The following is a 26,050-nucleotide window of genomic DNA, read 5'->3' as shown; positions in this document are numbered from 1 at the left end:
AGGAGAGAAACACAATCATCTGAGGCTTCTTTCCTGTGTGCAGTAGTCTCAGATGTTCTTTTTATTTGGCCAGGCAAGCATTTTAAAATTCACAAACCCTTTGGGAGGGTGTTCATAACTTCCTTTATATTTTTCAGTCTGTTGGCTGCTTGGTGGTAATTAGAATGGGGAAGGGAAGAGAAGCAAATGAAGGAATAGGAAAGAGTTTTCCACAACTCTGCTTTAAGTTACATGTTTATTTTTTTTTTCTCCAATCAGTAGGGAACAAGAATATGAACAGATACTTTGGTTAATTGTATTTTGTTTTTCTTCCCAACAGCAAAGAGAACAACAAAGCCACAGGGAAATGGAAGCTTGTTTGCAATTATCCTCTACCATATATCTTATGAATTTTTGTCAAGTTTAGGGTGAAGTGTCTCAAGAGATGGAGCTTCTACCACTGACTTTTGGAAAATCATACTTCCATTGAGTAGAAATCTGCAGAAATATAAACCCACTTACTAGCATGTTCTCATTTTTGTCCAAAACATATACATAGTTATATAGAATCAGACCCTCATCCACACGTGATTTTCCATCAAAATCCCATGCCATCATAATATTTTATCACCAAAAGGCTCATGGGAAAGAAGCTATTTTTCTGGATGCTTTTGCCATGCCCTTTTATGTCTAATAGGGGCAGCTAGGTGGTACAGTGGATAGAGTGCTAGTCCTGGAATCAAAAGACTCATCTTTCTGAGTTGTAATCCAGCCTCAGACATATACTAGCTGTGTGATCCTGGGTAAATCACTTAACCCTTGTTTGCCTCAGTTCCTCAATCTGTAAAATGAGCTGGGAAAATAAATAAACCACTCCAGTATCTCTGGCAAAAAAAGCCCCAAATAGGGTCACAGAGAGTCAGATATGACCGAAAAGTGACAACATTTATGGTCAATGTCAAAATAGCTTCCCTTTCCTCTTTGCTGAAATCTTTGCTAGCAAATTTACTATTTTCCCTTTTTAAAAAAAGAAAGAAAAACAAAATACAAAAAACTAAAGTGTCTACTAAAACTCTTGATTTCCTGTCACTCAGTACCATAATTCCAAAGCTCATAACAGTTGAAAAATTTCTTTCTAGGATGCTGTCATGTTATATAGAATAGGTAAAAAGGTGACCCATTTAGTAGCTCTGTCAGAATGGCAGTGAAATACACATTATCATAAGGAGGGAGAAGTTGGGAGCACTTTAATTCTCTTGCCTAGTTCTAGATCTTTTGGAAGAATCTGAGTTTGAAATCATTTAAAATATTTACAAATTTACCAACTTCCTGTCACCTTGCTTGTTGTTTTGTCTGCAACAATGCTTTCACTGGATTCTTCCATTTTGATTCCTACCTTTAAATGGGAATGCTGTAAATTCTGCAATTAGTGTTAAATAAATGGTTTTTATTCATGGACCATGGACTCAGTTGCCTTCTTGCCCATTCATGAAAGAGCTGCCTTCCTCCTCATTTCTCTCAAAATGAATCCCAAAAGGAGAATAAAAGAGTTGCTACATCAGATTAAATCCATTGTCTTTCCAGCCACCTATATTGGTTTATTCTGAAAATGACATTAAAGAACATGAAATCTGCAGAAATATAAACCCACTTACTAGCATGTTCTCATTTTTGTCCAAAACATATACATAGTTATATAGAATCAGACCCTCATCCACACGTGATTTTCCAACCAAAAAAACTCTCGAAATAGTAAGTAAAACTAGAATCTGGTTCTTTGAAAAGACTTGTAAAATTGATCATTCTTTACCCAATATGGTAGTTGTCCTTCATTTTTGAAGAGTACCAAAATGACATCACTATGTTGGGATCAAGGTACAGACTGCGTCTGATCAGGCCAATATGACCTTGGAAGGCCTATCACAGGTCAGGCACAAATAGTTCATATGAACATTTAGAGTGGAGATGTCCTTAAATTTGCACATCTCACATTTCTTCTTTTTTTTTTAAATTTTTAAAAATTTTTTTGCACAGGGCAATGAGGGTTAAGTGACTTGCCCAGGGTCACACAGCTAGTAAGTGTCAAGTGTCTGAGGCTGGGTTTGAACTCAGGTCCTCCTGAATCCAGGGCTGGTGCTTTATCCACTGTGCCACCTAGCTGCCCTCTCACATTTCTTTTAAGCTACTACAATTCTGCTTTCCTTATAGATGATAGTACCTTCTTTGATGTGGGCACACCATGCTGGATGGTCCTGTGCCAGTATTTCCCATCTCTCACAATCAATTCCAAAGTTCTTCAGAGAGACCTTGAAAGTGTCCTTGTATTGTTTCTTCTGACTTCCTTGTAAGTATTTGCCTTGTGTGAGTTCTCTCAAAATAGTCTTTTGGGCAAATGTACTTTGGGCATTCAAACAACATGGCCAGCCCATCAGAGTTGTGCTCTCTGCAGTAGAGTTTGAATGCTTGGCAGTTCAGTTCAAGAAAGGACCTCATTGTCCAGTGGTACCTTCTCATACTAAGTGATCTTCACCATGCCAGGAAACTGAATTGCTTCCATTTGAATTGTTTTAGGAAGATTCTAAAAACAGATAATCTTCATATATATACATATATAAAAATATATTTATATACATCACACATATACATATGCGCACATATATATGCCTGTATATGTGTATGTACATACACATATATGTATATACATATATATCCTCCATGATGTCAATTTCTAAAGGGTATAGAAGTGCCCCAAACATACTGATGTCCTTCAATCACTTCATGAATCTATTTCAAATGAGGAAGCAGCCTGAAGTACCAGAGATGGTGCTTGGTTTAGAATCACAAAAACCTGGCTTCCCTTTATACCTCTAACTCATTCTAGTCAGATAACCACGGGCAATCCCTTCACCTCTCAGTGCCCCAGGCAACTGTATAAGACTATAAGGTACAGTTTCTCATATGCATCAGTAGAGTTTTTACATCGAGTTCCCTACAGTGAAATCACAGGTCCAGAACTATACACAAATAGGTTTATATGTTTTTATAGAAAAATATACTTCATCATGATAAAGTGAAAAGAGCATTTGTGGGGCAGCTAGGTAACACAGTGGATAAAGCACTGGCCCTGAATTCAGGAGGACCTTAGAGTTCAAATACGGACTCAGACACTTGACACTTGCTAGCTGTGTGACCCTGGGCAAGTCACTTGATCCTCATTGCCCCACAAAAAAAAAAGAGCTTTTATTCTGAAGTTGGAGGACCTAGATTCAAATCCTGCCTTGAACACTAACTACCTGTGTGAACTTGTACAAGTTACTTAACTCTCTGCACCTGTTTTTCAACAGCTACAAAAAAACACACACATACACACAAAACTAGATGGCCTTAGAAGTCTTCTCAAGATCTAAATATGATAATATGGCATATGGATAGATACATGTATAAATGTATATAGACACTCAAACTTGTCACTAGAAGGTGATATAATTCACATTTATATAACTCTTGAAAACTGGCAAAGCATTTTGTATCCATTACCTCATTTAAGTTTCACTACAACCCTCTGAGGCTGGCATTCTAAGTATCTTTTCTTTCTTTTTTCTTTCTTTCTTTTCTTTTTTCTTTCTTTTTTTTAGTGGGGCAATGATGAGGGTTAAGTGACTCGCCCAGGGTCACACAGCTAGTAAGTGTCAAGTGTCTGAGGCTGGATTTGAACTCAGGTCTTCCTGAATCCAGGGACAGTGCTTTATCCACTGTGCCACCTAGCTGCCCCTGTAAGTATCTTTAGCTCCATTTTATAAATAAGGGAATTGGGACTCAGAGGTTAAATGACTTACCCATATTCACATAAGTAATAACTCTCAGAGGTGTGACTTGAATGCAGGTCTCTCTGATGCCAAATACATCAATCATTCCACTATGCCATGCTGCTTCCACTATTTAGTTGATTGATGATTGGGGGTGGGGGAAACAAGCATTTCCCTGGGAATTCAGAAACCTGGATTCTAGTCCTGGTTCACTTTGAAATAACTGAGAGACTTGGGCAAGTCCCTTGACTTCTGTATAAAGTGAATTAGATCAACTCTAAGATTCTCCTATGATTTTCACATTCCATAATGAATTTATTAAGATCATATCTGAATGTTCCTCACTTATATTCAAATCATTCAAAAGATTTTATACAAAGGGAAAATACGGAATTGAACGAATTGCTGGATAAACTAGAGCTAAAAGACTTATAATATTTTCTAAATGTCACCTTTAAAGAATATAGGTATTGGGGGCAGCTAGGTAGTGCAATGGCTAAAGCACCAGCCCTGGATTCAAGAGGACCTGAATTCAAATCTGGCCTTAGACACTTGACACTTACTAGCTGCGTGACCCTGGGCAAGTCACTTAACCCCCATTACCCTAACCAAGAAAGAAAGAAAGAAAGAAAAAGAAAGAAAGAAAGAAAGAAAGAAAGAAAGAAAGAAAGAAAGAAAGAAAGAAAGAAAGAAAGAAAGAAAGAAAGAAAGAAAGAAAGGAAGGAAGGAAGAAAGAAAGAAAGAAAGGAAGAAAGAAAGAAATGATATGTGTATTTCTCAGCCCCACATGAAACTTTTACAAAAATTGATCATGTATTATGACAAAGAGAAATTACAAAGGAATGTAAAATGTCAAGAAGAGTGAACACATTCTTTATAATCCACAATATAATAAAAACAGTTATCAATTCAGGGAGCACAAACAAAAGGCATTGACCCAACTGGTGATATAAAAATGAAAACCTAAGCAATGAGTGCATCAAAGAACAAAACATACAAGCAATAAAATTAATTATATGAAAGAAAATAATGATGAAACAATATGCTAAAATTTCTGTTATGTAGCTAACATAAGCTTTGGGGGTAAATCATATGCCTAAAAAGGATATATTAGGAAAACAAAAAAAGAGAGGATTAATGTACTGAATGTGCATTTAAAAAATTAGAAGGCCAACAAACAAACCCAAAATAAGTGTAAAAGAGTTCATTCTGAAAATTAGAAAAATAAATAAATTGAAAACCTCAAAAAGCTACAGAAATGATAAGTAAAACTGAAAGCTAGATCCTTGAAAAGACTGATGAAATTGATTACCCTTTAGATAATCTGATTAAAAATTAAGGCAAAAAAACCAAATCAACAAAATAAAAACTGAATAAGGTGAAGTCATAACAAAACCAGAAGAAACACAAAAAATCTTAGAATCTGTTATGCATTGTTGTATGCCAACAAAACTAATAACACAAAAGAAATTAAAAAATAGATTTAAAAGTTAAAAAATATGGGGCAGCTAGGTGGCGCAGTGGATAAAGCACTGGCCCTGGATTCAGGAGTACCTGAGTTCAAATCCGGCTTCAGACACTTGACACTTACTAGCTGTGTGACCCTGGGCAAGTCACTTAACCCTCATTGCCCTGGAAAAAAAAAAAGTTAAACAATACATGAATGACAAACAACCAAACTGAAATCCCAGATAATCAATCCAGTCTCACAAAAAGAAATAGAAGTAGCTATATTTAAAAGAAGCCTGGTCCTTTAGATTAACAGGAGAATTCTATCAAACTTTGAAAGAAAAATTAGAATCAATATTACACTAATTATTCTCAACAATTGAGAGACTTACCAGATTCCTTTTATGAGACAAATATAGTCTTACTATATAGGTCAAGGGATGATAAAGCACAGTAGAATTCTAGACAAATATCATTAATAAAAATTGATTCAAAAATATAAATAATTCAAAAAAATTTAAAACCCTGTCAGACTACAGTGATTTATATAAGAAATTATTCATGGGGGGCAGCTAGGTGGCACAGTGGATAAAGCACTGGCCCTGGAGTCAAGAGGACCTGAGTTCAAATCCAGCCTCAGACACTTGACACCTACTATCTGTGTGACCCTGGGCAAGTCACTTAACCCTCATTGCCCTGCAAAAAAAAGAAAAAGAAAGAAATTATTCATCATGATTGAGTTGGACTTATACCCAGGATAAAAGGATGGTTCAATATTAGGAAAACAATAAACATAATTAATCATATTAAAAACAAAAATATCCCCAAATTACATGATTATCTCAATAAATATAGAAAAAGCCTTTGATGAGGACAACACTCAATTATGCAAAAAAAAGTGCAAACTTACAAAATAGAGGCAAAGATTGACTTTTTAAATATCATAAAAATTATCTATATTAAAAGCAAGCATCCTATTCAATGGGAATACACCAGAAACTTTCACAATAAATACAAGAGTAAAGCAAAAATGTCCACTCTCCCTATTATTTAATAGAGTTCTATAAACCAAGAGAAAGCTAGGGGGCAGCTATGAGGCACAGTGAATAGATAAAGCACTGACCCCGGAATCAGGAGGACCTGAGTTCAAATGCAGCCTCAGACGCTTGGTACTTACTAGCTGTGTGACCCTGGGCAAGTCACTTAACCCTCATTGCCCTGCAAAAACAAAACAAAACCCTATGATATTGGAAACCAAGATGACAGATTAGGAGCAGCCAGCCCCTTTGAACAACTTTAAAATAATACCTGAAATCAAATTTTAGAGTGGCAGAGCCAACAAAAGGTCAAGGGGAAACATTTACGTGGCCTAAGAAAAGTTAAGAGACTATCAGGAGAAGTTTGTGACACCAGTGTGGAGGCTTACCTGGAGGCCACACATGCAACAGCCACAGCAGCAACTTCAGGAACTCTCAGGCCAGAGATGGTAAGGGGTTCAGAAACTGGTCAGACAGAGATTACAGGGGCCCCTTTGCTGGAAAAGGGTACAGCTGGTGCTGATTAACAACTTTATATGTAGTTCTGGGTTGCTCTTCCAGGGTGGAGAGCTAGTAGTTGGTCATAAGGAAAAAAGAGCCTTGGTCATAGTTCCAAGTCAAAAAGAGCACTTGCAGGGAGCAGCTAGGTGGCACAGTGAATAAAGCACCAGCCCTGGAGTCAGGAGGACCTGAGTTCAAAGCTGGCTTCAGACACTTGACACTTACCCACTGTGTGACTCTGGGCAAGTCACTTAACCCTCATTGCCCCACCAAAAAAAAAAAAAAAGCACTTGCAGCTACAAGGACCAGTGACTCTTCCTGGGTAAAGACCAGAGCGCAGATCAGGAGAGCAGTAGCCACACCTCTCCCAGGATCACACCACCATGGAAGCAACGAAAACTTGCAGATGCCCAGAACTAGCTCATAAACAGCAGCACATACACACAAAATTCTGAAGCTTGGGATAGTGCCTCCCCATACCAAGGTGAGCATAGTCCAACTTTAACATAAAGTTCAAAGTCAAGAAATTGGCTGGAAAATGGGCAAACCACAACAAAGAATTTGACCATAAAAAGCTCCTACAGTGGCAAGGAAGGCTAAAATACAAATTCACTAAGACAACCACATAAAAAGAGCTTTTTATAAAAAAGCCTCAAAGAAAAATGCTGATTGGACCCAAACCCAAGAATGGTAGAGGGAAAATTGGGGAAATTAATGAGAGTGATGCAAGACAATTATGAAAAAAGAATTAACAGTTTAGTAAAAATGGCACAAAAAATACTAGAGAAAATAATACCTTAAAAACAGAATTCAACTAATGACAAAAAAAGAATAATAAGACACAAAAATCACTGAAGAAAAGAATTCTTTAAAAAGCAGAATTGACCAAATGGAAAAAGAAGTACAAAAGCTCACTGAAGAAAATAATTCCTTAAAAATTAGAATTAGCTGGGGCAGCTAGGTGGCACAGTAGATAAAGCAATGGCCCTGGATTCAGGAGTACCTGAGTTCAAATCCAGCCTCAGACACTTGACACTTAACTAGCTGTGTGACCCTGGGCAAGCCACTTAACCCCCATTGCCCTACCAAAAAAAAAATTAGAATTAGGCAAGTGGAAACTAATGATCTTATGACAAATTAGGAAACAATAAAATAAAGTCAAAAGAATGAAAAAAATAGAAAAAACAGTGAAACATCTCATTGGAAAAACCACTGACCTGGAAAATGGATTGAGGAAAGATAATTTAAGAATTATTGCATTGCCTAGGAGCCACAATCAAAAAAAGAACCTAGAGATCATATTTTAAGGACTGATCAAGAAAAACTGCTCTGATATTGTGGATCCAAAAAAGTAAAGTAGAAATTGAAAGAATCCACTGATCACCTCCTGAAAGAGATCACCAAATAAAAACTCCCAGGAATTTTATAGCCAAATTCCAGAGCACCCAAAGAAAAATACTTCAAGCAATCAGAAAGAAACAATTCAAATATCATGGAACCACAGTCAGAATAACACAAGATTTAGCAGCTTCCATGGTAAAGGAACAGAGGGCTTGGGATATTATATACCAGAAGACAAAGGAGCTAGAATTACAACCAAAAATAACCTACCCAGCAAAAATGAATGTAATTCTTTTGGGGGTCGGGGAGGGGATGAATATTTAATGAAATAAAGGAATTTCAAGCATTCCTGATGAAAAAACAAACCAGAGCTGAATAGAAAATTTGACATTCAAACACAAGACTTAACAAAAGCATAAAATGGTAAAGATGAAAAAGTAATCAAAAGCAACTCAATAAAATTAAACTATATTCTATATGGGAATATACCCATATGGAAAGATGATACATGTAACTCTTAAGAAACTTGTCATTTGGGCAATTAAAAGGAATTATACAGAGGTCATGGGTATTAGTTGATTATGTTGGAATGATCTCCAAAGAAGGGAGGAGGAGAAAGAGAAGGAAAAGAAAGAGAAGAAGGAGAAGAAGAGATGAGAAAGAGGGATGCATTGGGGAAAAGGAGAGGTATAATGGGGAAATTTTTCTCACATAAAAGAGGCATGCAAGGAAGAGCTTTTACAAGGGAGGGGGAAATGAAGGGATTGATGGGCAATACTAGAACCTCACTCTCATTGGAGTTAATTCAAAGAGGGAAAACTATATATATATATATATATATATATATATATATATATATATATATATATATATACATTTAGTAGTGTATACAAATGTAACTTATCCAATGAGTAAACAGGAGGGGAAGAAGATAAGGGGTGGGGGGCAGGGGTAATAGAAAGGAAAGTGGATCAAGGGAGGCAAAGTGAAATGAAAACAACTGAGATATCATCGTACACAATAAAAAGGCTGTAATGATGATCAACTTTCAAGACTTGGACACTCTCATCAGTACAATAATCCCAGAGAATTACAAAGGACTCATGATGGGGGGAAAAAAAGGCTATCCACCTCCACAGAGAGAATTGATGAATTATAAGTAGAAATTAAAATATTATTTCCTCACTTTATTTTTCTTGGCTTTTTAAAATATGTGGCTAATATAGAAATGTTTTATATGATTTCCTATGTATAATTGATATCATATACCTTGCCTTCTCAGTGGGCATGGGAGAAAAAGAGAGAGTTTGGAACTCAAAATTTAAAAAGAAAAAATGTTAAAATAAGTAATTTTTTTAAAAAACTATGTTATTGGTTAAAAACATAGACAGGTCAATGGAACAGACTGAGCAGGGGAGAATCAGAAATAATGTAATCCAATATTTAATAAACCATAAAACAAATTACTTGGGGGAAAAACTCCCTATTTGATAATAACTACTGAGAAAACTGAAAAGCAGTGTGTCAGAAATTATACTTATGCAAACACCTTACACCATATTCACAATAAATTTTGAATGGATATGTGACTTTAATATTAAAGATCATACTATAAAAATTAGAAAAAGAGAAAATACCTTATTAATCAAAGAAGGAATAGAGATAATTATAGAAGATAAAATAGAAAACTTTTATTATATGAATATGAATAGAAAAGCTTCTGCACAAAAAAAATTAATGCACCCAGAATAAGAAGGGAAGAGGTTGAGTAGTAAAAAATAAAAATGAAAATAAAATGTTATAACAAATTTCTCTGTTAAGGGTTTGTTATCTAGGATATGTAAACAATTAACAGATAGAGCAATCTTTTGCATTTCTTTTCTTATTAATGAATTGGAGCATTATTTTATATGGTTAATATTTTACAATAACTGTTCTCTTGAGAACTGTTATTCATATAATATCATCACTTATCTATTGGGGAATGACTTTTGGTCATACAAACACATACACATGTAGATGTATACATAAAAATCTATCTACATATTTATTTGTCTATGTAAGTATATATAAGTATATATCTTTATTTCTATATTATGTTTGTATGTGTGACCAAAAGTAATTCTTACATAAATAAATGGTCAGATGATATGAATAAGTAGTTCTTGAAAGAATCACAAAGTGTTAACAATCATGAGAAAATGTTGTAAATCACTAATAATAAGAGAAATGCATATCAATCCCACTCTGAGGTTTCATCTCACATCCTGAAAACTGGCAAAGATGACAAAAGATGGGAATAGCTGATTTCAGAGGGGTTGTGGAAAGATAGACCCATTTCTGTATTGTTGTTGGAACTGTGAATCACTACAAGCATTTTGGAAAGAACTTTGAATTATGTGAATAAAGAGACTACAATTCCCATACCATTCAATCCAGTACTTCCCTTAATAGGCTTATACCCCAAGAAGTATATTGATATGAATTCCCCATTTATACTAAAATATTTATAGCAGCAGTGGGTGCCCACTGATTAGGGAAAAGCTAAAGAAATTATGGTATGTGAATCTTTTGGAATACTACTGTGCTTTAAGAAAAGATGAACATCATAGATATGGAGGAAAGATCTACATGAGGTAAACAGAGCTAAGAAAACAATATGTATGACTACAACAATATAAACAGAAAGAACCTTTACAAAGATCAAAAGCCAATGTTCCAACCATAAAGATCATGCCTTGAAGAAAGAGATATGAGAAGATATCACCACCCATCCCTTTGTAAAAATAAGAGGTCCAGAAGTATGGGCTATAGCACATATTATCAGACTTTTTTTGATGTTCTTTAATTTAAAATTAGCTATGATAATATTCCCCTTTTTGTCTTTGAAAATATTAATTGTCACATGGAATAGCTTTCTGGGAGGGGACAAGGAGGGACACTAAGGGAAATTATGGTATTGTACAAGAAAAGACATCAGTATATATATATATATATATATATATATATATATATATATATATATTTCTCTCAAGTATTAAAAAGTGCTTTATCCTTCCTTCCCCCAGGTCTAGTGGGGAGAGAGTTGGTAAGCATGTCAGTGTTTACTTTATTCCTATTTCAGTATTTCAAAGACCTCTGATTTTGTCCATATGGACTATTCCTGTACCGATGCAGGTTTCAGTCCTTCCATGCCATAACATACGGTTTAAAAATAGTCAAAGAAGGATTTCGCAGTGGGCATCACTCTGTTTATGGGACCCTCCTCATTTTCCTCGGATGAAAGACATGAACAAGCCACTGCTAGGTCTTTATTCAAAGTCTTTATCCTTGATAGGATCTGGCTCGAGTTGTGCTTAGCAGGCATAGCCTTTGAGAACCCCAAACCTCCTCTGTGCTTCAAAGATCCATTAGTGTAGATCTTTAGTAGAAGCTTCTTCTCCAGAATTCATGATCTGAAATATTTTTACTTAAAGATAAACCTATCATCACAGCAATCAACAACACATTGCACATTACTCGACTCCTTTCTATCCCTCATGACCCATATCTACATCAACTCAAATGAATGAAATGGATCTTTTCCACCTTAAGAAAAAGCTAATATGTACAAATAATCCAAACATGTAAAACTGAGGTAGCATGGTTTTAATAATAATAATAATAATAATAAAGACAGCAACAACAAAAATATCTAGCATTGGGGGCAGCTAGGTAGCACAGTGGAGAGAGCACTGGACCTGGGTTCAGAAGGACCTGAGTTCAAATCCAGCCTCAGACACTTGACACTTACTAGTTATGTGACCCTGGGCAAGTCAGTTAACCCTCATTCCCCGGCAAAAAAAAAAAAAAAAATAGCTAGCATTTCTATGGGGCTTTAATGTTTGCGAATCATTCTACTTGTATTACATCATATGATCCTCAATATAACCCTGTGAGGTAGGTGCTACTATCTCCATCTTATAGATGAGAAAACTGAGGCTGAGAAAATTACTTGCTCAGGGTCACATGCCTAATAAATGTCTGAAGGAGGATTTGAACTCAGGTCTTCCTAATTTGAAGTCCAGCATTCTAACAACTATATGGAAAATACTGTTCCTTGTGTCTCAAGACCTAGGCCCATGTGTTGTCTCTGGCACAAACAATCTCTGTGACCCTGAGTAAGCAATTTCTCTTCTCGGGGCTTCAATTTCCTTGTTAGAAAAATGAGAGGAGGCAGCTAGGTAGCCCAGTGGATAAAACACCAGCTCTGGATTCAGGAGGACCTGAGTTCAAATCCAGCCTCAGACACTTGACACTAGCTCTGTGACCCTGGTTAAGTGACTCCACTTAACCCTCACTGCCCCACAGGAAAAAAAAAAAAGAAAGAAAAAAGAAAAATGAGAAGTTTGAGCTAGAGGATCTCTAAGGTTCTGTCTTCCTCTAACACTCAATGAATCAGTAAGAAACTATACGATTTCATATTTTATTATTAATAAAAAGATATCATCCAAACTGGAGTTGACTCATACATGGATAACTGTGTTAATAACTGAGTCTTCTATAGTCTTCAGAAGTTAAAACCATTTCTTCACCCAGTCTTTCAAGAATATCATTGTGTTATAATAATGTAAATAGCACTGGGGAGGTAAGAACCAGTGCTGGCATGATTCCTGTTCATTAGCAGTCTGGGGAAACTCTGCTGCTTGTCATGTATAAATGCTAATAATAGCATTATCATAGAATTAGAGGACTTGAGTTTGGGGAGGAACTTGGAAATCATCTCATTTTTTTAATACTTTTTTTGGGGTGGGGCAATGAGGGTTAAGTGACTTGCCCAGGGTCACACAGCTAGTAAGTGTCAAGTGTCTGAGGCTAGATTTGAACTCAGGTCCTCCTGAATCCAGAGCCAGTGCTTTATCCATTGTGCCACCTAGCTGCCCCCTGAAATCATCTCATTTTACAGATGGGAAACTGAGGCTCAGAGCATGATTTTCCTAGTCATGCAGGAGCAAGTAACAGATCTCCAGTTTGGGTCTGACTTCAAGTTCTTTCCATATCATGAAGGATACTGTCTATCTATATGAGGAATAGAGGTTTAAGAATGAATTTTTATGCTGAAAATTTCAAATTTATTATTTGGTATACATTTTATAGATGTTGTTGTTGTCATTTTTTCAGCTGTGTCTGACTCTTCATGACCCCATTTGAGATTTTCTTGGCGAAGATGCTAGAGTGGTTTGGCATTTTCCCCCTTTGCCATTTTCCAGATAAGGAAACTAAGGCAAAGAAAGTTAAGTGACTTGGTCAGGGTCATACCACTAGTAAGTGTCTGAGGCCACATTTGAACTCAGGAAGATGAGTCTTCCTGACTCCAGGCCTGACACTCTATCCACTACGCCACCTAGCTTCCAGCTGATTGCAATATGTGTTTGTGAAATAGCTATGTTTTTATGGTAGCTAACATTATATCTTCCATGGGTCACTCCAAACCACAGAATCTGGGTAGAGAAAATTGGTTGAAATCATCAACAAGCATTTATTAAGCACTTACAATGGTCTGGGCATTATCCTAAGTTATTGTGATATAAAGAAGTTAAACAGTTCCTAACCTCAGGCAGCTTGAATTCTATCAGCTAAGATGGGTCTTTTCTCACCTGTTATTTACTAACTGGGAAAGAAGGGTGCTATAGCAACCCAAATTGCTCAAAATCTGAATCACTGCACAGATAAGATATTTAGAAAATAACTGTAATATTGAGGGAGAAATCACCAATAGCTGGTGTGGTCAGGAAGGGCCTCATATAAGAAGAAGCAGTTCTGGAGTCGAACTTTGAAGGAAACCAGGCCTTCTAAGAGTCAGAGATGAGGAATGTATTTAACAGGTTGAGGACATGAAGATGATGTGCCACCTGCCAGGTCTTTTCTGCCAATTTATCTCCTCATGCCAGCAAGTATTGGTAATATCTCTCGTGTCCTGGTAGTGAATAAGTGAATGTCTTCTACCAGTCACCTCTTACCCCAAACCCCAAGGGTTTTTACTAGAATCAAAGAATAATGTTTTGAAAGGCCACTTAGAGATCACATAGTGTAACTCCTTTATTTCACCTAAGTATCAGAGAAGAAGCCAAATGCTTTTCCCAACATCACACAATACATAAGTGGGGGTGTAGTCTAATGCCTAGTTCAATGGGGTTTTTTTGTTATGATTTGTTACTTTCAACCTTCCCCATGAAGGGGATGAGGGCCTTGAGTGTTAAGCTAATTGCATGGCCCCATGGACTATGAGAGCAGCAAGACATCTGACTCAATTGTTAAACATTCTCAAACTGCCCATTCTGATCTGTAAAGGTCATTTCTTACCCTGACAAAAAGAACTGACCAGTGGCCCAGAGTCCTCCTTCCTTGTGATTCTGACAACAATAAGCAGAGCTCAACATGACCACTCCTGAGTATCAAGCAATGTCTGAGTTATGATGAATAAGCAAACCCATACCCATGATGACCAAAAATGAGGGTCATTGAGTTGTATTCAAAATGTTCAAAGCATGCTTCTGTGATCCAAGTCTACAATAGTTTGACTACATAATTTACTGATCCCAGTCTAAGAGATCATTCATCAATGCTCTCCTCAACATTATGGCATGCCCAAGCTGAAGAAGTACCTACTCCTACTGGCAATGTCCAAGTCCAGAAATACTGGAGAGTTCCCTGTATCCATCAGGGTGAGTCTGAATCCAAACAACCTGAAAATTCTAGGGAAGGGGAGCAAAATAGGCAAGGTCTGGATTGGCAGAGAGAGAATAGGGAAGGGTTTTGTTTTGATGGAATCCCCCCTTTATAAAAAATTCTCGCACTTTTTCTACTTCCTTAATTCTAGGTTCTGTTGTTAAGTATTTACACAGCAGTGCTTTAGTAATGTACGTTATAAACTTGTCCCCCCAGCAAGGTTCCAGATTCATTCAGCCACTGTCAGCTTGGACCATTACCCTGAACTATAGGAGCTCTTCTCAGTCAAGAGGGTGTGGGTTAATGAACTGGGTGTGGGCTGGATATGAACCCTAGTGTGTCTGTAATCAATCTGGCTGAGAAGTGAAGCAAATCTCAATCCAGGCACACAGTTTAATGAGCTCCAGCAGTTTATCCATCAATTCCAATTGCACCAATTCATCTTTTTCCACATCCAATAGTCCTTCAACAAATTGATCAATCAGCACTAGCTGATTCCACAGGGGCTTCCAGCTGGGCTCATAGCCAGGAATTTTCCTCTCACAAGGTGGAAACCCCTTCTCAGAGGGTCACATTCTTAGTCACTAACTAGCAAAGATGAGACAACTACTGCTGGAGAATACCTAGAACAGCTGTTAGGTCCCTTATAACTGAGGGACGTAGAGTCAGCATGAAACAAAATCAAAAGTTTGCACTTCCAATTAGTCCTGCCAAAGAGCCCAGAACACCCCACACTACAAACTATAGCACTGATCTGGATGTGTCGATTTGCAGCAGTATTCCATAGTTAGCAAGAGAACAGACAGAAGGACAGGATCATTTGAAAACAACATGATCTAATTTTAGAGCAGCTTGAAAAAAAGTAACCAGCAATCAGGAACCAGGGAAATGAGCAACTCCTAAGATCCAGAAGTACACATAAGTATTGTGGTAGCAACAGGATCCCAGTCATAAAACAGAAAAATAGGCCAGCTAGGTGGCACAGTGGATAAAGCACCAGCCCTGGATCCAGGAGGACCCGAGTTCAAATCAGGCCTCAGACATGACACTTACTAGCTGTGTGACCCTGGGCAAGTCACTTAACCCTCATTGCCCCGCAAAAAAAAAAAGAAGAAGCCATCAGGGATCCACCAGTGTGGGGTTAATTCAATCCAACAAACATTATGTACTTTGTTTGTTTAAGGTGCTTTTTTCTGGGCACTGGAAACCCAAAGGCAACCAATGATACAATCTCTACCTTTAAGGAGCTTTCAGTGTCTTAACAGGGTTAACTATGTACACAAATGGGAATATATATATATATATTAGAAAATGAAATGTAATGGAGGTAAAAGACAAAACCAAAGTATTCTAAGAAAACTTGAGAAGGAAGAGAACACTTGAAATGGAGGGAAGGATGAGAGAAGATCAGGGAAGGTTTCATGAACAAGGTACCACCTATTCTGAGCTTTGAAAGAGTGAGCAAAGCCTCAATGGAAAGGCCAACCTTTCCCCATTTACTCTGAATGAGCTTCAGCTCTGGACAGCTCCAGCCCACAGTTAACATTTCTTGCACAAGAAACCTCTATGTTCAGGTCATGGGACAAAATGGAATTTCCTTCTATTAAGGATACAATTCAGCAGAATGATTTGATTTCTCATTTCCATTTTACCCCCTTTTCCCTTTTTTTTCCTAAAGTAAACAAAAGGATTTTTAAAAAATAAAAGGAGGGGCAGCTAGGTGGCGCAGTGGATAGAGCACTGGCCCTGGAGTCAGGAGTACCTGAGTTCAAATCCAGCCTCAGACACTTAACACTTTTAGTCCTCATTGCCCATCAAAAAATAAAAATCAAAAATCAAAGGAAACAGCTGAAAAAAGGGAAAGGCATCAGACCCCAAAACTTCTTAGGCAGAGAAGTAGGAGTGCAGGGACTTCTTTGGGAAGTGGCACCTGGTGATTCTGTACTAGTAAGGGGAGGAATTGACCCCAGACTCTTACCCTGGCAAACTGCTAATGTTATCCAAATTGGCTTGTATCATTCTGTAGATGTAAAGTTTAAATGTAGCTGTGAGAGAAAGTTCTTGCCCTTGAGATTAGTCTAATGGGGGGGGGGGAGATACACATGTATTAATGAAACCATGGTAAAGGCTATGAGAAAATCAGAAAGGGTTTGGAGTGGAGAAAAAAATACATCCTGCTTTGTGGGGGAAGGGGTGCAGATTCGAGAAGGCTTCATGGAGGTGACATTTGAGCTGTGCCTCAATGACTTAATAGGATTTTGACAGATGCAGATGAAGTGAAGGGCATTTCAGAGAGAAAACAACCTAAATCCAGATGGAAAAGCACAAGGACTAGCAAGCTCATCAACGAGCAAGTAGTACAATTTAAGTTCTTAAAGGAGATCAGTGAGAGAAAAGGCTGGAAAGGGAGATTGGGGCCATATTAAAGGGAACTTTGGGTATCATAGTCAAGAATCTTGTCTGACCTTTATTAAATAGACAATGCAGGGCAGCTAGGTGGCGCAGTGGATGGAGCGCCGGCCCTGGAGTCAGGAGTGCCTGAGTTCAAATCCGGCCTCAGACACGTAACACTTACTAGCTGTGTGACCTTGGGCAAGTCACTTAACCCCAATTGCCTCACCTTAAAAAAAAATAGACAATGGGGAGCCTCTAGAGACTTTAAGCAGAGAAAGGGACAGGGGCATTTTTGGTATATTGGAAAGAGCACTGACTTTGGGGTCAGAGAACCTAGGTTCTTACCTCAGACACTACGTGTGTGACTTTGGACAAGTCACTTAGCTTCCGTGGGCCTCAGTTGCCTCATCTGTAAAATGAGAAGGTTGAACAAGATAACCTCTGCAGTTTTTCCAGGTGTAGATTTTGAAAATGATTCTTAAATGTCCAAGTAAAAAGAAACAAGCAAGGAGACCATTTAGGAGGTCTAAATGAGAGATAATGCAGCCCAGAACTGGGATTGGGGGCAGGGGAGGAGATGCAATTTCATTCCTCCGTGATCTATCTCTAGGACCAAAACATGACACAGGAACTAATGAATCAATGGTTGAAATTTCCCATCAAAGGATGTAAGAATTAAAATTGGATTTTATTATTTAGCTTGTCCTAAAAGTATCAGAGTATTAATTTATAAAGACTGTTCAATAAAAAAACAGAGAAAAGCTATGATGTTTGCACAAATACTTGTTCACCCTATTTAAACATGAAATGGCACCTCATCATTCACATAGCATCATTACCATCTTTACCAATTTTTGATAAGTGACCATACATACATACGTAGAGCTCTGTTAAATGTCATACTACAGAAAGTAGAGAGAAAACCCTCTCCTCCAACATAGTCTACTCTAAAAAGTGAATTATGATTTAGTTTCAAGGGCACTGGATTTTGGAATCAGAAGATCTGGGCAAGTAGTTTCACCAGCCTAAGCTTCAGTTTCCTCATCTGCAAAACATAAGTAATAATATGAGGGGCAGCTAGGTGGCACAGTGGATAGAGCACCGGCCCTGGAGTCAGGAGGACCTGAGTTCAAATCTGGCCTCAGACACTTAACACTTACTAGCTGTGTGGCCTTAGGAAAGTCACTTAACCCTCATTGCCTCGACAATAAATAAATGGGGCGGCTAGGTGGCGCAGTGGGTAGAGCACCAGCCCTGGAGTCAGGAGTACCTGAGTTCAAATCTGGCCTCAGACACTTAACACTTACTAGCTGTGTGACCCTGGGCAAGTCACTTAACCCCAATTGCCTCACAAAAAAACAAACAAAAAAAAAAGACAATAAATAAATAAACAGAGGGAGGGAGGGAGAGACATAGATTAGATAGATAGATGGATGGATGGATGGATGGATGGATGGATGGATAGATAGATAGATAGATAGATAGATAGATAGATAGATAGATAGATAGATGGATGGATGGATGGATGGATAGATAGATGATAGATAATACGTGTACCATCTACGTAGCAGTGTTATTGTGAAGATCATTTGAGATAATGGATAAAATGTTTTTTGCAAACCATAATATTGTATGAAGTTAAGTTATTCTGAGCACTCCTACTGTCACAAAAGCACAGGGTTTCACATCAAGAACTGATAGTTATTCATTGCTAAAAGGGTGGTGTCTTAGACTCTCCCTTATTTCTTTTCTGAGGTAGGGAGCAGGGTACATGAAGTAGCAGATCTATAGCCTAAAAACATTTGGCAACAATTGATGAGTCAAGGATGGTAAAGTGGATGTTAAACAGCCTGTAGACCATGGGAATCTCTCATCTCAGCAGAGCATCACTGTAGTCACATTTCTAGAGCAGCCATGCAGAGAAGAACCCCAAAGTGAGCCTAGGTGGCCTGTTTCAGGCCCACTAGTTTATACCTAGTTTATACCACTAGGTATAAACATAAGCCTATTATTGTGGTCCTTAAAATCCCCTTCAAAAAAACAACCTGACAACCACATTCAGTGTCAAGAATTGGTAAATTCTGGAATCCAAATGACCTGATACTAGCTGTCAACAGTCAAAAATGCCTAGATATTAGAAATGTTAGCTTTAGCAATAAGAGAAGAAAAAGGAATGAAAGGAATTAGAATAGGCAAGAAGGAAACAAAACTGTCACTCTTTGCTGATGATATGATGGTATACTTAGAGAATCCTAGAGAATCGACTAAAAAACTACTTGAAATAATAACTTTAGCAAAGTTGCAGGATATAAAATAAATCCACATAAATCATCAACATTTCTATACATGACCAACAAAATCCAGCAGCAAGAGATAGAAAGAGAAATTCGATTTAAAGTAACAGTAGACAATATAAAATACTTGGGAGTCTACTTACCAAGACAAACCCAGGAACTATATGAACACAATTACAAAACACTTTTCACACAAATAAAATCAGCTCTGATTCTTCTCTCATAACATGACTAATGCAGAAATATGTTTATTTTGATTGTACATATATAACCTATATCAGATTGCTTGTTGTCTTGGGGAGGGGGGAGGGAGAAAAATTTGAAACTAGAAATCTTATAAAAACAAATGTTGAAAACTATCTCTAAATGTAACTGGGAAATAATAAAATATTTATATGGGAAAAAAAGAGACCAGTGTGACTGAGGCTGTCCATCTGTTAGGCCTTGCCCAGACTACCTGGTCTCTAAGGTGTTAAGGGCCCCTTACAGATAACATTTGCATTATGATAGTTGTCCTTTACCTAATGAGTAGCTCGTGAGAATTTCAGGCATCATGGTCAGACAGTGAAGGTGGTCATAGGAGAGGGTTTGGTGTGGGGGTGGGGTTGCACTCTTTAATTTACAATATATAAGTGATTGACTATTTCCCAGTGGCTAAGACCACTCTTGCTTATTTCCAGGTCCCTAGATCATTAAAAAAAAAATCCTCCTTTTTAGTTTTTGTCTATGCATATCTGGCTTTATAGAAGTCTAAATAAAAGACTTGGTTGCCTGGAAAGTGAGTAGTAAGGTGAAGAGTCTTTAGTATCTAGCAGGGACATAGTGTCTGGGATTCCCGAAAAGGACCGGGGAAAAAACATTGGCAAAGTTTAGAGAGTCCAGTCTGACAAAAAAAGAAAGCACATCTATCTGCAAGTGTGTGGGACACAGGGATGAGAAGGGATTATGGGTGAAGAGAATGGAAGAGAGAAGAGCACTGGAAACAATAACAAAGGGAAGACAAAAATGTCATGGAGAATAATGTAACCTCTATTGGGTCATCCCCATTTGGGAAACTGAATCACTTCCACTGGTACAGTGGCTTCCAAGCATTTAACAGTGATCTCACCTGGAGGAGGGATTCCATGCCATCTCATTTGGCTGAGAAAATCTGAAAAAGACTTGAGGGAATATGCTCAAGATGTATTGTTGCCAGGAAAGAATCCATGGATGTTATGGGGGAAAAGCAGGGCTGTCCTTAGGCAGAGGAGCATATAACCACACAAGAAGCATGATTTAAGGAGCTAAAAAGTACCCCTTTTGCCCAAAAATGGTGTAGAGACTTAGGAATAGGACTTGGACTCAGAAGATCTGGGAGTTAAGAGATTCTGGGTCTGGGTACCAGATGTGCCTTTTGCTATTTGTATCACCTTTTCACTTAACTTTTCTGAGCTTCTTTATCTGTATATATGTATACATGCATACATGCATACATACATACAGCCTGCAAATAAGCAACTCTTCTATAACTTGTGGTCTCGGAGAGTCAGTTGCCTGAGGACACTTAAAGGTTTATTATGCAGTTAAAAATTATAAATATGACGAATACAGAAGAACATGATCTGATTCAGTGTGAAGTAAGCAGAGTCAAGAAAACAATATACACAATAACTACAATGTAAATTAAAAGAACAATCACAAAACAGTCAAAAGTGAATATTGAGGAGTCAGAAAGAACAAGCATGGCTCCAAATAAGAGACACAAGCAAACACCATCACCCGATTGCTTTGCAGAAGTGGAAGCACTATAGCTATAGTACTTTGCATATATTTTCTATATTGCATATATTTTCAAATGTCTTATATGGGGTGATCAGTTTTGCTGATCTTTCTCTTTTTTACTCTTTAAAAATATTATTTTTTTATATAGGATACTTCTCTGGGAGGGAGAGTAAAGAGATATTAGAAAAGATTTTGGTCTTGTAAAAAGCAAAAGAGAACAGTAAATTTTTCTCTTTTTAAAAAAATAAACATTTTGGGGGGCAGCTAGGTGACACAGTGGATAAAGCATGGGCCCTGGATTCAGGAGGACCTGAGTTCAAATCTGACCTCAGACACTTGACACTTACTAACTGTGTGACCCTGGGCAAGTCACTTAGCCCTCATTGCCCCACAAAAATAAAAAAAAGTTTTTAAAAATAAATAAATAAACATTTTTATTTAAAGTTTTGAGTTCCAAACTCTATCCTTCCTTTCCTCCCCTCCCCACTCCCCGAGACAGTAAGCAATCAGATATAGGTTATACATGTACAATTATGTGAAATGTTTCCATATTAGTAATTTCATATAAAAAGACTCATATCTATATCTTCTTTTGTCCTAAATTCTCTCTTGTCCATAAGTCTGACAGATAAACTATTCCGTGTTCTTTTAATTTGCTTATATCACCCTTTATATGTAAATCATGTACCCATTTTGACCCTACTAGTATACTGTGTGAGATGTTGGCTTATACCCAGTTTATGCCATACTGTTTTCCAATTTTCCCAGCAGTTTTTGGCAAATAATGAGTTTTTGTTTCAACAGCTTGAATCTTTGGGTTTATCATGTACTAGATTACTATAGTCACTTAACTATAGTGAAATTTGTACCTACTTTATTCCACTGATCCACCACTCATTTCTTAGTTAGTACCCAAATTTTATTTAAAAAAAAAAAACTATAAGCACATGCAAAACTCAGACTGTCACCCTCTCCCATTGAATCACTGTCCATGTGGATTCACTGGCATCTGTTACTTCTTTAACCTGTACACTCTGTTCCTGCTCCTTGTGGCTGGGAGTGGGCAGGAAGTGGGTTTACCCAATTATTATTCAGTTCCTTGCATGTGTTGCCTTCACTTCAAGATCCAAGACCTAGAAGCATGTTGGTATGGATTACAGGCTTGCCTCATATTTTTTTCTAGTCCTGAATTACCCAGGTACTGTCAATGACAGTGTTTTAATTAGACTCTAGACTCTTCCCTTTTATCAATTTGGAAAAGTCAGAGGACACAGGCAAACTCTATCCTTCCTCTCCCATGCAGGAGACACTATTCTTGCTGGATTATGGGTTGGATATAACATATATTACATTTACCCAACATTTTTATGATGACCGGCTGACTCTAAGGAGGAGATTCTTGGGGAAGGAGCTGCTCCTGTAGTCAATGGACCAGTCTGGTCCATTTTTTTACTCCTTTTCACCTTTTCTCAACTCAGAGGTCAGACTACAATAAAACAGAGCAGGTGTGGTCCTGGAACCAGGGAAATCTTTGAGTGCAAACACCTCTCTTCCCAGGGAGTATTCGTAGTCAGCTTCAAGCAGAAGCCCATATGAGTTACATATTCTAACCTCCATCTTACTGAATACCTGTAAAAGACCAGAGATCTGAGTTCCTTTAGAAGCACAAAGCAGATGTAGCCTAAAAGGTGAGTTCCTAAGAGTGGACAGGATTCCAATATGCCTGTCTCTAGAGACATAGTTAGAGACAAAGTGTCACACAAGCTAGTGACCTCTGGCTATAGTTTCACTGGGCTGGAGTGAAGCTATGCTCAATCTGCCCCATGAACTTGTGTTTTAACTTTTTGTTTACGTAGTTCAGGGCACATTTATGGAACATTCTTATTAAGACCACTGTCAACTGTTAAGGGCTAAAATTCTAGCTAAACTGTCTAAAATATCTAATGAGTGGTCGCCAATCAATTACAAGCTTTAGCAAGAGTTAGACTTTTAAGCATTTATTAAGGAGAATAAGAATTTGGTAAAGAGAGAGAAAAAGGCCTAGATTCCTATCTATTAAAGGGAGAGCACATTTCTAGCTCCCTTCTCCGCCAGAGTCCAGAGGAAAGAGCGTGAGACCGAGCGCCCGTCTCTTCCTTCCTCCTCCCACTAGTCCGCGTCACTTCCTGAAGCCTGGTCTTGCCCTCAAAGACCTTTGCTTCATGGGCAGAACTCTTCTACAGTAAGTATCCAGCAGGTGGCGTCATTCCAATCGTTACAGTCCCCCCTGTTGTTCCTCAAGAAACAAAATGTTTCCTTGACGGAACAGTAAAAACAATATAATAACTATTGCTAACTAATAATATGTGAACAACAATATAGAAAAGGAAGAGAGGAAAGTTTTGTCCAGAGGGGCGATTTTTTTTTTTTTTGTCCTCATGAACCGACGCTTTGACATTGGTCTTGCAAAGGGAGGGCCTCTGCAGAGAATACATGTTACAGATGGTGTATATTATAACAGAAAGAGAAAAAACACAACAAAAACAACAAATCAAAACTGTTCATTTAAAGTCTCTGAAAGTCTTTTCTCAGATGTCCTCTAGGTGTAGTCGTAGAATGGAAGTCTCTTCAGGGGTTGATGTGTGGATGCTGGTAATCAGCCAGGAAAATTTCCTACAAAATTGAGCTTAACACAACTTTAAAATAGCTTTGTCAATAATCAAATCAAACAATGAAAGTTCTCAAAAACATGTCTAAGGGAATTCAGAATCTTAGTTGTTACACATGAAACATATAATAAAACAAAAATTGAACCATTCTTTAAAATTATAATATTACTATAGTCCCCCCTTATGGAGGGTATTTGAGAAGACAATTGCTGCGATATTAATTTTTAAAAATAATTTTTATCTTTGTTTCATCACTTTTTGCATCATCTGCCTAATTATCCTCATGCCATTATGAGAAATTAGAAAATCTAATATAATTAGTAACAGATGTCAAGGCCAAATTCAACACTGTTATTTATCATGACACCTGAGATAATTATGGGGGTTACCATAAAAGAACAGAGAAATGATGGGATATGAGCATTCCCACACTTGAGCAATATGTACTGCCCATACAGTATGCCAGGCTTAAAATAGGTGGATGGAATATACGTCCATGCCACCGAACATATTGGAGGAAACTGAGTCAGACTTAATCAGATGCATGGGATTGAGATGTCCATGGCATCAGGCATATAGGAGGGAGCATAGAAGCCAGGTGTAGAAGTGAGATGGGTGGGATGAATACTTCCAGCCATCTGTACAATATTGTGGGGAAAAATAAAATAAAATATTAAACCAAGAGAATCCAACCTCAACATTTGTCAAAAGCCGTTCTCTCGGCCATACCTTGACTTCATGCATGTCTCCCCTCATGTGACAGTTCAGTGTCTGCTCTTGCATGTATTCCTCTTGTGATTGGATGGCACCTTGGCCAACTGGCATCTGATAACTCAGAATAAAGGTAATTAGTGTCTTAAATGATAAGTTCCCATAATCCAAGTCTCATATGGATTTAAAAATTGAGGATAATAAATGATTGCAAAAAATGCGAATACATCTTGACTCAGAACACAATATATAATTATGCAACAATTTCAAATAATACCTTTTTTTTTACTTAGTATACAATTACTTTTGTGAAAAATCAGAACATATTTAAATACAAGTTAAAGCACAACAGAATCTCAAAGAAAACTTTTTTTTTAAAAAGAAAACTTTTACAAATGTTCCCCTCTTTTTTTTTTTTTTTTTGGAATATGCTTATCAAAAATAATACTTCTAGAATCAATTTACACTTGCCATGGCAACCAATTTGCCAGGGAAATGCTTTAAAGAGTTTGATCAAATAATCAGTTGAGGAAAAAAAAAATAACAAAAACAAACAACTCAGAATATGGGAGCACAATACTCCTAGAATTAACATTGTATTATGAAATCAAAACCATGTTTCAAAATTAGATAGATGAATGAATAGAAGAAAATACACGTGGAATAATAAAAGACAATGAAATTCAAACTAGGGAAATCTAAATGAATATGAATTTAATATTAATAAGAGTACTATAAAATATAAACTTGATCACATGACTATAAAAAGCTTTTACAAATACTCTCCTTGTTTTAAAAACTAAGTATAAGACACAATCTCAAAAGCATGAAAATCTCTATGAAAATAAACCCATACCATTAATTTCAAAATGTATATATAATAGCATAGAAATCCTATGTAACCTCTGAACTGACATTAATACTCTGAGTGAATTCAGAACACTTTTGATTCCGATATCTAAAATCCCCAACACTCATATCAATACCTTGCTGCTTACTTCTACATTTCTCTAAAATATATACCCTTCCATGGCAAAAGAAGCAGAGTCTTGAACTATGTTGATGGTTGTCATTCTTATTCAGCTTAAGTTTTTCTTCTTTAACCCCTCTATATTGTCTGTCAGTCTTTTCACCATACAAATGCTTTATAAGATTACTAATTAAAGACAAAAGCAGGTTAGCAAAATTATGAACAAAACGAGCATATCTGGAATTTAAAGGGCTTTCTAAGGTTGTCTCAGAAGCACAGCCAGGCTGGGGAAGGGCTGAGCCTGAAGCTGCAAATGTAGTTAGAGAAAGTTGAGCATGCGCATTAGATCTTTGGACTTCCCGGGCAGGGGAAGCAATGGGCTTGGCCATAGGAGGAGTAGAGGGTGGGGTCTGGAGAGGAGGGGAGGGACCAGAGCAATTTGAATCAGACT

This window comes from Dromiciops gliroides, chromosome 1, assembly GCF_019393635.1.
Source record: "Dromiciops gliroides isolate mDroGli1 chromosome 1, mDroGli1.pri, whole genome shotgun sequence".
In the NCBI taxonomy this organism is placed as follows: Eukaryota; Metazoa; Chordata; class Mammalia; order Microbiotheria; family Microbiotheriidae; genus Dromiciops; species Dromiciops gliroides.
The sequence above is the reverse complement of the archived record's forward strand: the minus strand, read 5'-3'. Positions refer to the sequence as shown.